At 39.2% G+C, this 12,094-nt stretch overlaps 1 protein-coding gene across 2 annotated transcripts in view; it reads left to right on the top strand.

Annotated features, from left to right (window-relative positions):
* The window catches only part of LOC131079884 (auxin response factor 4), a 70,095-nt gene that overhangs the window by 12,586 nt on the left and 45,415 nt on the right, over positions 1-12,094 (top strand). The gene's annotated exons all lie outside the window — the stretch shown is intronic.

The following is a 12,094-nucleotide window of genomic DNA, read 5'->3' as shown; positions in this document are numbered from 1 at the left end:
AGCAATCGGACTCCGAATAATGCGAGTGATAGCTCGTCGGAAAGCTCTCACCGAGGAGTATCAAATCCAAACACCAAAACTGGCCTCCACTATGTCCTGCTGACTTACTAAAAATAGTAAGTATGCTTGAAACTAAGTAAATCAACTTCGTTTTGGCCCAAACTGGAAATGACTAGGCCAAAACACTCCAGGATCCCCTTAAACCCTTCGTTAGCCCTCGGGACCATGTAGAACAAGGCTAACGCACACACACTTGGTCAACTGCTAAAGTGGGGACATTACACCCTCTTAGCTAGGGAGAATCCCTTGATTAATCAAGTTACATCGTGATCATGCTTCATGGACTCTTTCCATGATATCCACCATGCATTCTCATAGAGGATGAATTCAATATACATCATGGACTCCTTCCATGATATTCATCATGCATACCTGCAGAGGATGAATCCTAAGTACATCATGGACTCTTTCCATGATACCCATCATGCACAACCGTAGAGGATGGATCCACCTTGCATTGCCTGTAGAGGGTGGAAGAGGTCTTACACCTCAAAGAAACTACCACCTTGCACTCTGCAGAGGGTGATCCCACCTTGTACTCCGTAGAGGGTGGAACGAGGGCTCTAACCTTAGACTTCTCCCAGAGAAGAATGCAATACCACCATGTCTACTTGCAGAGGTTGGAACGAGGGCTTTCACCTCAACCTTCTCCTAGAAGATTGCCTTAACCAAGGGCTTTCACCTCAATCTTCTCCCAGAAGATTGCCTTAACCAAGGATATGGCTTCCTCTGAAACTAAAACAACAAACAACCTCCTTTTGAAGCTGAATACAAGAAGCTCCCTCTGGAGCTGAAAACAACAAGCTCCCTCTGAAGCTAAACCTGATCGTAGTATCATCAACTAAGCTACGTCTTTTAGTCTTCAGCCTATGATGCTTCCTCACAGGATGTCTCAAAACCTTCCTCTCTTGAATACAATCACCATCTTTATGCTACTCTGTCTGTCCTGAAATCATTTACGAGAGGTTACTAATAGTTCAAGACTATCATACATGATTCACTATCCAATGAATTGATAATAGCATGAAAAATTCTAAAAGTACTTCTCTTATAAGTTAGTCCTCAACATTCTTTCCTAATTTCGCTTAGCAATGAAATTACCATCCACTTAGGTCATAATGAAGCATCTGATGATGACTACGTGGCCTTCGGGCCTCGCCATCACTTATCATCTATCTTCAACTCAGTGACGACATGTAGGAGTTGCACGCAAGGATCACTCAAAGCTGTCAACACAGTAGACTGAAATAATAAAAGTAACCTTGATACTAATTTGCAGCATTGTCAACTTGCACAAACCAAGTATCATGCCAATGTTGGGAAATACTGTACCAAATTATAGCTTACCAAAACACTCAGAAAATTATGTTGGAGTTGAGAGAATACAACACCACAGCAGCCCAAATGATCTGTGCAAGCTGAAAAACCTGTTACAAGGAGAAGCAAGGAAGCAAATCACAGAAGAAATAAATATACAGAAAACATGCTAAAAAAGAGAGCTCAATATTCACAAAATGTAATGTAATAATCCTCACAAAGAAAATAATGAACTCAACCTTTAATAGGTCAAGAAACCCTAAAAGGGAAAACCTAAGTTTGCACATAATAATTAATAAAAGAATTAATTATTATGCACCTAAAGTTAGCTTAAGTGTAAAAGAGATAAAGGGAACTTAAATAATTAAACAAATATTGTTTAATTAATCAAGTAAATACCCGAATACTCTAACACCCCCCCCTTAAGTTAGACTTAGGGAGAAGCTAAAACCTAGAACAACTACTGAAAGCAATAAAGATGGCTCCCGACAACAAGACCTGATCAGGTACCCAAATACAATGAAATCTCTATGAACTGGAGAAATAGAGAAAACCACGTGGGAAAAAACTCTACTCCAAAAAGAGATGGAAAAGAACACCACTGAAGCATGAAGAACCTGCAAACTCTGTCGAAGAATAACTGCTGATCTGAAGAACCTCCATTGAAATAGAACATGACCAGGTAGAGAAGACTGTAATCTATATGAGTGCCCTCAAATGACACTACTCGAATCAGAAGGCAAACAAGGCAAACAACTGAAATCGAAGATACAGATGGCATGAAAACACCAAAGTTTGAAGAGCCGATCAATCGAACCGTGAAAGCATTAGAACCAACAGGACAAATCTCCCCATAATGCTGAAGAGGGAGAGGGACAAGAACACTGAAAAGAATAGCCAAGAAGAACTGCATGACGAAGAACCAGGAACATCAAAGGTGCTGAGAAAAGTACATGGTGTCGTGGAAGGAACACTCACTTGACACACATCATGAGGTGAATGTCGTGGAAGGAACACTCACTGGACAAAGGAAGATGGCAAACAACAGGCAAACATCAACCCCCTCATGGCACTTTATAAGTAGTGCATGTACAACAAGACACAAGATATGCAAGACCCCAGGTAAACAATGCATGATGGCACTTTATTTCGGTGCGTTTGCATAAATACAATGCTACAATGATAAGAAGACTGGAAATAGAAAGGAGAACCAAAATAGAGACATCCTACCCAGAGAAGAGATCCTAGGACCTGAAACAACCAAGATATCCACCAGAGTGCTGAAAAGCAAAAAATTGAATAAAATATGCATAGAGCAGAATCTGGAAATAAAACTCAGATGGCTAGAAAGTACACAACACACGCTTTCCAAAAATATAAACTTTTCGAAAAACGGAGGTCGAATGCTCATTCTACGTCTCCTAGAGTGCAAAAAAGAGACCTCACTTTAATTGGTAAAAAACACAGTCAAACAGAAAAATTGGAAAAAATTACCAACATGAGGAGGTCCGGCTCAGAACCAGCTTTTCGACGCCTATTCGTTTTTGAAAAAATGACTCCGTATGCCCAAGATATGACCAAAAAACCAAACCCCCCTTCAAAACAAGAGGAAGGGGTAGTCTGGTGGCTGAACGGGCGGAGGTGGCCAGTGGGTGGTGCACTGGTGGCGGTTGGGTGGAGCTCCGGTGGTGGGCGGCTGTACCCGGTGGCCGGGCGGCGGTTTCCGGCGGGCGGTCGTTGGTGGCGCGGTAGTGAGGGCCGGTGGTTGCAGGGCCGAGCGAAGCGGTGGAGGCCACAGAGAGGTTGCAGGCACAAGCGGCGACCGGGGTTGTAGGGCCGAGCGGAGCGGAAGAGGCGGGGCTCGGGGAGAAGCAGCGGCCGGCGGGAGCAACAACGGCGGTGGTCGGGGAGCTTGTAGCGGTCGGGGAAGCGCAGCGGACTGGAGGCCGAGGGTCGGGGACCGGCAGGGTGTCGAAGGACGGTGGCGCAGGGCTCGAGGCCTGGGCAACGACAGGGGCTGTACTGACACCTGCAGGGGCCCCACGGTACCCTACGTACCGTGGGAGCCCCCAAAATTTTTTTCTTTTTGATTTTGTTTTTTGCAAAAAAAACCTTTTGCCTTGTTTGATTTTTTTTTGAAGATTTTTTTTGAAAAATCAAAATTCGGCATGCATGCCGTAAAAAGGCAAAAAAAAATTATTTTTTGAAATTTTTTCTCGAACTGCGTGCCAAGGCCGTACGGCCTAGATCTGGAGAAAAAATACTCCCAGAGGCTCAGGAACCAAAACAGGTCAAATTTTATATGACCATAGGGGTTTTCGAGCCTTTTGAGCACAATGGTGAGGTCCGTTTAGGCCCAAAGTGCTCAGAAAAAAAGGCCAATCCCTAAGTACATAATTTTTTATTTTCTGAAACCCCAAATCTGCTTCTAATGCAAAAATTCTCAAAACAAGAACAAGTAGCTGCAACTCTGAAGCTTTGATACCATGTTGGAGCTGAGAAAATACAGCACTACAAGAGCCGAAATGATCTCTGCAAGTTGAAAAACCTATTACAAGGAGAAGCAAGGAAGCAAATCACAGAAGAAAGAAATACACAGAAAATATGCTCAAAAAGAGCTCAATATTCACAAAATGTGTAATGTAAAAAACCTTCTTCTTACAAAGAAAAGAATGAACTCAACCTTTAATAGGTCAAGAAACCCTAAAAGGGAAAACCTAGGTTTGCACATAATAATTAATAAAAGAATTAATTATTATGCACCTAAAGTTAGCTTAAGTGTAAAAGAGATAAAGGGAACTTAAATAATTAAACAAATATTGTTTAATTAATCAAGTAAATATCCGAATACTCTAACAAATTATTGAATAAGGACATATCAACTTGGTAAGAGTTATTTTATGAAAGAACAGATCTGTTAACTCAATTTGGCCAAACAGCTAGGTCAGCCAATAACAAACTTAATTAAATTCAATGAAACATCTGATGTTCACCTTGCAAGTGACTGGAAACTACATGTAAACTCAAGGAGCCATATAAACATTTATGATTAAAGGCAGCGATTCTCACCATGTTCACTCGTCCTTACCTGCTGACTATTATGGCCTGCTAGAATAGTAGGGCCCCGTCAATCTTCCTCCTTTCTGATCTGTTTCCAAACTTGTAGGAAGTAATGACATAATCAGCATAAAGGTATGGCCAGCATGAGGGTACGGCCAGCTATAGGAGAACTGAACCACCAGTCATTAAGCCTCTCAAACACCTCCAAAAATTTCCGATATACTTCACGAATCTGTTAATCTGATTATGCTAATATGAACCTGGCTCTGATACCATGTTAGTTTTTAGTGATCAGATTAGCAGTATAGAATAGAAAATCAGAATGCAAAGTCAATCATACACATAACACACATGTACCCTGGGAAAACCTCCCTCTTGGAGCAAAAACCCAGCCACCAAGATCTTAGATCTGATTAGATTAGATATAGTAGTGGATTACAATACTGCCCTGCTAGGGCATACAAAGAACTTATCTGAATCACAGTTCAGGTCAGATTTGAACAATTGCCCAGATTGTTGATTGCAGATCATGTGAGGGAGTTTGCTTGCCCTAGAGCAGAAGTAGCACAACCTGAAGTAAGTTCAGCAGCATTGGAGCAGGTTCGACAGCCTTGGGGTAGGCTCGACAGACCTAGGAGCAGGTTCGACGGACCTAGGAAGATGTTCATCCAGCTAGAAGACAATTTCACTGACTTCAGAATGTAGTTCGCTGATCTTTTGGAGCAGAACAAATCACATTAAGGCAGATGATATTCGCTTATGTTATATATCTTGTGACCTCAAGTCACTTCCTTTATATACATGCCCTCAACCCTTATGCCTAGGTTGGCTTTGGCGCCAAATTACAAATTCACAAGTTACATTATAGGGTCAGACCCATTTATAACCACAAGTTACATTCGCCATTATAGGTTCAGACCAATATCACAAGTTACATCGGTTAGGACCTGACCAATAACACTTTACAAGTATATATTAATAGGTCCTGACCTATTAAATTTACAAGTTACACAATATCCCAAATAGGCCCATACACAATAAATTTTAAGGCTGAAGGCCACATTAAAATTTACCAAGCTAGGTCAGCCCAATCAAGGGATACGACCTAGCTACATTTTCAACAGGAGGCATCGTGCCGAATTTACACTTTGATAGTTGTCTGCCTATAGTTTTGTATAGGATCCACATGGCTAAAATACCACAACATTGAATAAGAACTCACCTAATACAAAGGAAAGAAGGTTTCCAAGCCTAAATTACATCTTGTGGATGCTGAGCTTCCTAAATGTGAAATGGAGCTGAGAGCACTTTTTATGTTGAAGCCTAGGAGGATGTTGACCTTTGAGAGGTTCAAGGGGAACGGGGCTTCCAGTAGTTATGATTACATCAAAGAAGTAGATGCCAAAGCCTTCACCTTATATTCTAGGTATCCATTGGGGAGTTAGCCTCCTTGGGTATCAATCCTTCTTAGTTCTTTTCATGATAATCTTGATGTGGATGGGGTTGGTGATGCGAAGGATGCCTTCAGCTCAACATAAGTGATCACCTTTTAGAATCCAATGTGAGAAAAAACTTAAGAATAGTAAAAGCCCTTGCCTTCTCTTGCCTCTAGCTCTGCTGCATTTTCAAATTGACTATCTTTTTGAGGCTCTTAGGACACAATTTACCATAATAGATCTTATCACTTGCAATAGTATGGAACCTACTTAAGTGAACACTTTGTTATTGCACTTATCTCCCACCAAAAAAATTGGCGAGGAAAGCTAGATGCTTTATAATGGACCCCTAAAACTATATTTATGCAATCGCAACAAGTTGAGGCTTGAAATAAGAAGCTCAAAAGCCAAGAATTGGAAGAAACATTATTTGCAACTATTACCTTGTCTATTTCTTTGTCCTTGGTGTAATTGCACCGTATTTTTATCTTTCAAGAATCTCCTTTAGTCATATTTGGTCCCAAGGTGTTTCAATCAACTAGAATCATTTGTAACCTCTATAGACACCCTTGTACAATTTTTATACTTCGTTCTTTATTTAGATTCATCTTTTAAATAGGCTTTGAGAATGTTATAGGTTAAATATTAGTCATTTTTGACTAATGAATAGGAGTAATTGAGTAATGTGCTGATATTTTTTAGAGGTCTCCACTTGAGAAATGTTTTGGTTACTAGCCTCCTAGTCCTGTTAATATATAAGATATGTGCCAAATTTTTGGTGCAATTCTTCCTATTATACCCCCTCAAGTGTTGCACCAAATTTTTGTAGAACATTCATTCGTGGATATAAAGCAATCAATCTCTTCAACTTCGTATCCTTTGTTTGCCTGAACATAAATTTGCTATCCCTATCTGAAATGATAGAGCTATGTGCACCATACTGGAACTAAACATTAGTGAAAAATCATTCAGGTGCTTCATTTCCCCTAAGGGTGTTTTTACATGGAATGAGAATGCAAATTTGGCCAAATTGGTCTACAACAATAAACTAGTAATCATGCCCTTTGTTACAAGGCTTACTTTTGCTACATAAGATACAACTCCTTATAATTTTTTGCAACATCAACTTGCATGTATTTCCATACATATACATTTTGCAAATGTGCCACCGTCTTTGACACACCAAAGTGGCTTTCAACTTTTGAAGTTGAGCTTACCTCATTATTTGAACTCTTCTCTTTTGGGCTCAACATTTGCCCTTTTTGTTATATCTTGGAGTCTGCATCATTTTCATATCCTTTCCCATAAGCCTTGTGGATATGGTTCAAGCTAAGATACAGTGTCCAAAGCTGAAATTAAAGTGGTCTAGGCAACATATTGGCCAACTTGGTGGTCACACTTCATTTAAATTTGATAACTAAATGAAATTGTCTTGATAAAGCCATTCATCTATAATGATCTTTTTACCCAATTTTGATTGTGCTTACAAGGATTGGAGTTGTATATGCTTCATGTGAATTGTGAGATTTTGCCAAGATCAAGAGCTCAATGAAAAGTACAATAGAGAGACAAAATAGATGATAGGAATAAACTGTATTCTATCAAGAGAAAATATTTGATCAATTGGATCATCAAGCATTACATACAATGTAGATGAGCCTGCTTATATAGGCAAGGCTATATGGATATGTGAGCACGCAAACATGACATGTGGCTTAATAAGAAACAAGGGTAGGTAGGAAATAGGTGTGGTAGGTAGGAGAAACAATAAAATATTCCACATGAGGTGGATCACCCACCAAAGGTGGAATGTAACAACAAGATAAGACCACAAAAGGTGGAAATTCTCCTACACACACTATCCCAATGTGGCACAAACACCCAAGTGTCTCATACCCAAACTACTATGAAATGCATGTACCTAAGTAAACTTAAGTAAGGTGTAATAATATCCAACATGGATAAATAATTACACCAACACCCCCCCTTAAGTGCAACTTAGGGGAATGCACTTAAGTCTACAATGCAAATGCACGCAAACCAATGCAATGAAATCTCTCACAAAGCGGGGAAAGAGAGAAAAACCCAATGGGAAAAAACCATCCCCTAAAAGAGAGATGAAAACTGTACAAGAGAACTCTCATAGAAGCATGTGAGGAACAAAACCCCATGTGAGGAAAAAGTCCCCCCCATATGAGAGAAGAAGAAGAGAGACTAGGTAGCCCCCCCTCAATGTAGAATCTGCACCAATGATAGAAGCTTGAAGATGAATGAAGAAACTGCTCCATGAACGTCGAACGTTCCTCCCCTTGGGAAGAAACAAAACCAAAGGTGTATCCATGAAGTCTCCCCAATCATGAAGGGAAGATGTAGGAAAAATACTGATGTAGCGCTGACGTCAACAATTCACGAGCTTAAAATTGACGCTCGTATGACCGTCGCTCCCCTTGTGATGGCCGTACGGACAGTGACACGTGGCAAATCTCGAATGGATCCGTACAATGACGTGGCAGGTTCGTGTTGACGTACTGCCGATGTGGAGTTGCTAGTAGTCGGCGACCGGGTGGGGAGGAGGGGCCTTGGCAGCTCGACGGGGAGGAAGCCGGCGGCAGAGTGCTGACGGGGAGGAGGGCAGCGACAGAGAGGCGGCTCGACGACAGAGGCCCGAGAACAAGTGGCCGGAGCACGGATGATCGGTGGGAGCTGCAGATGGCCGAGGTGAGTACGGTGGCGGTGGGGGCCTGCAGTGACGGTACCCTGCAAAACTGACGCAGGGGTACGGTGGTTGGGGGGAAACTACGACCCCCCCACAAATAATATTTTGAATTTTTTTACTTAATAAAACTTTTTCAAATACAAAATAAAATTTGCGAAAATTTATTGAAATATTAAAATCAAAAATATATTTCGCAGAAAATGTTTTTAAATTTTCTTTTTTGAAAAAATCCGTACCGCTAGCCTTATAGGCTAAAAAAATTCCTCCAACCCCCAAAAATCAATTTTCTCCAAAATAGGCCAAATTTATGCTCAAAATTCATGGAAACGGCCTCTTGGACACAACTATGATGTCCAAATCGTCGTATGACGCCCCAAAAAAATGCAGATCCCCAAATCCGAAAATAGAAGCCTCCAAAATGACTAATCAATGAAGCCCCAATGGCTCTGATACCATGTGAGATTTTGCCAAGATCAAGAGCTCAATGAAAAGTACAATAGAGAGACAAAATAGATGATAGGAATAAACTGTATTCTATCAAGAGAAAATACTTGATCAACTAGTTCATCAAGCATTACATACAATGTAGATGAGCCTGCTTATATAGGCAAGGCTATATGGATATGTGAGCACACAAACATGACATGTGGCTCAATAAGAAACAAGGGTAGGTAGGAAATAGGTGTGGTAGGTAGGAGAAACAATAAATTATTTCACATGAGGTGGATCACCCACTGAAGGTGGAATGTAACAACAAGATAAGACCACAAAAGGTGGAAATTCTCCTACACACACTATCCCAATGTGGCACAAACACCCAAGTGTCTCATACCCAAACTACTATGAAATGCATGTACCTAAGTAAACTTAAGTAAGGTGTAATAATATCCAACATGAATAAATAATTACACCAACATGAATAATGGGTTTTTTCCCCATTAATGATTGATTCATTTTTTAACTGCTTGGGCAACAACTTGCATTTTCTTATGGTATGTGTAATATTTCAAAATTGTTACATGAAAAAACATGGAATAATAACAAACAAGGTTATCTCCTTGCAATAAAATAATCCACATGGTATAGTCACTTGCGTTCATTTCCATCTCAAGTGGTAGCTATAAATTAGGTACCGACAAAATTTCAACTCAGCAAATTCATATTGCTGCTTTCCATCCCAAGTAAATAGCTTACCACTCATTGTCACACAATTCAAACACTCTGTTATTGTGGACAAGAATTAAATGGGACCTTCTTGAGTATTGAACTGTCCCTACAAAATTCCTTTTCTTGGTCACATTGGAAGGCCTAGGCCACTTCAAATTGGCTTCCTTTTTCGCTGGATAAGTTCTCAACTCTACATCTCTAGCCACATGCCCCAAAGGAAAAATGATTTGTTTTCAAACTCAATATTTCTTCTCAATATGTTGTTTATTCTCCTTTAAAACTTGTAAGACATGTTTCAAATGCATTAAATGCTCCTCAAAAGTCTTGCTAAAAACCAATATCAGAGGAAAAAAATGATTACACAAAAATCTATGAATCTCATTAGTTGATATTAGTGAAAGTAGCTGGTGCATTATCCCATCTGAATGGAAATAGAAGCCACTCACATAAACCTTTTCTTATCTTGAATGCAGAAATATACTCCTTAATTTTCATTGGATGATATTTCAAATCCAAAATTTTGAAGTAATTTAAATTTTTGAGTTGGTCTATAAAATTGTCAATCCATCAATGAGGGCATTTGTTCTTGATGGTTATCTTATTTAAAGCTCTATAGTCATGGTTATCTTATTCAAAGCTCTATAGTCAATACATCTCTCCATGAATCATCTTCTTAGGTACAATAACAATAGGAGAACCACATGGAGAAATGCTTGGACAGATTACAACTGGATCGAACAAAGATTGCAATTGTTTTCTTATCACATTTTGCTCCATTAGTGATTACCTATAGAGACCAATGTTGCAAGAGGACAATCTGGTAGCAATTAGGTCTTATGCTCTATCACTCTACTAAGTGACATGCCTTTGGGCTCTTGGAAAAATTGTTTAAACTACGGCAGCAACTCTTCAACTTGTTTTTGCTCTTCGTCAGTAGACATGCTTGTAGAAGCCTTGCATACAACTCTCTCAGCATCTTGCTTATCCCTCAAGAGATGGAATAAAAACTTCCCAATTGAAGTAATCAACATTTTGGCTTTTGATTATCACGTATCAAGGAGATTTGTGACTTATGTTTGTATGCATTGATGGTGATGCTTTCTCCTTCAAAGACCAAATGATATCTATAATACATATCAAGGAGATTTTTGACTTGTGCTCATATGCATTGATGGTATTGCTTTCCACGTGTAATTTTTTAATTTATTATTTCTCATTATATTCAAGAACTTTTTTAGCAATTATTTTTGTAGTTTTCTTAGTTATAATTTTATTAGTATCATTTTTTATTTATTTTGTTAATTTTTTTATCATTACTATCTTAATATCTTTTTTCATTTATTAATTTTGTTGCTCTACAATTTTTTTTGCTTTCTAAATATTATAATAACTACTTGTCATGCAATCCCATCAATTTTTTTTATTTTTTCAATGCAATTAAGTTTCCCAATTGGGCTCTCGTTTTCAGTGCCCACCTCTTCTTTTTAATATGCACTGTCTGCAATCTACTAGTTATTTTGTTCCTCATCTTGATGATGGATCACATGTGTGATCCGAAATGCGTTGATATAAAAATATTTACATAGTTGTCTACTAGAAGCTCTCTACTATTACTCTAATGGACCGTGGAAATATCATGCCTTTAATCAAATGATACTTGTTAGCTCTTAATCTCTAATATACATGTGTGGGCTGCCAAAGGCAACACCACACACATCAAGAGAAACAACATCTACAATAACATCATTAATTAAATGTCGCTTTGTCCCAAACTTAACCCGACATTGTCTGGTAATCTCTATTCTTACTCCTCGCTTACCCCACCCAAGGAATATGGACTAGGATGTTCATATGCATCCAGAACCACCCTGTCAACCGTCTCTTTAGAAATCAATGCGTGTGCATAAGAATCAAAAAGAGCAACAGCCTTTGTGTAGTTTGAATTTAATATGTGTTTGGTAAGTCTTACCTTTATTGTGAGTTTCATTGCTACTCAAGGATACCTCTCTATAGATGGAAGTGCAAGCGATCCTTGTATTCAAATTGGAGCTACATCGTACCTCTCACCTTAAGAAGAAGTCATAGCTTTCTTCTTTTTCTTGTTCTTGTATGGATGCAACTTTAGATATAATTTCAAACAAGTCTCATTTGTATTATCATCAACATCGCGAGGCCCACAATGTTTGAATCTCCCTTGGAAAAATTAGTAGCAGCACTTTGCTTACCTTTCCATTTTGGATTTGGACTACCTTACTTTTTGAAGTGTTCAAAGAGGATAATAGGCTCTTTGTTTTGTCCATCTCAAGATCTTGATGATGTGGCAATGCCTCATCTATGC

This window comes from Cryptomeria japonica, chromosome 10 (genome assembly GCF_030272615.1).
Source record: "Cryptomeria japonica chromosome 10, Sugi_1.0, whole genome shotgun sequence".
Taxonomy (NCBI): Eukaryota; Viridiplantae; Streptophyta; class Pinopsida; order Cupressales; family Cupressaceae; genus Cryptomeria; species Cryptomeria japonica.
The sequence above is the reverse complement of the archived record's forward strand: the minus strand, read 5'-3'. Positions and strand labels throughout refer to the sequence as shown.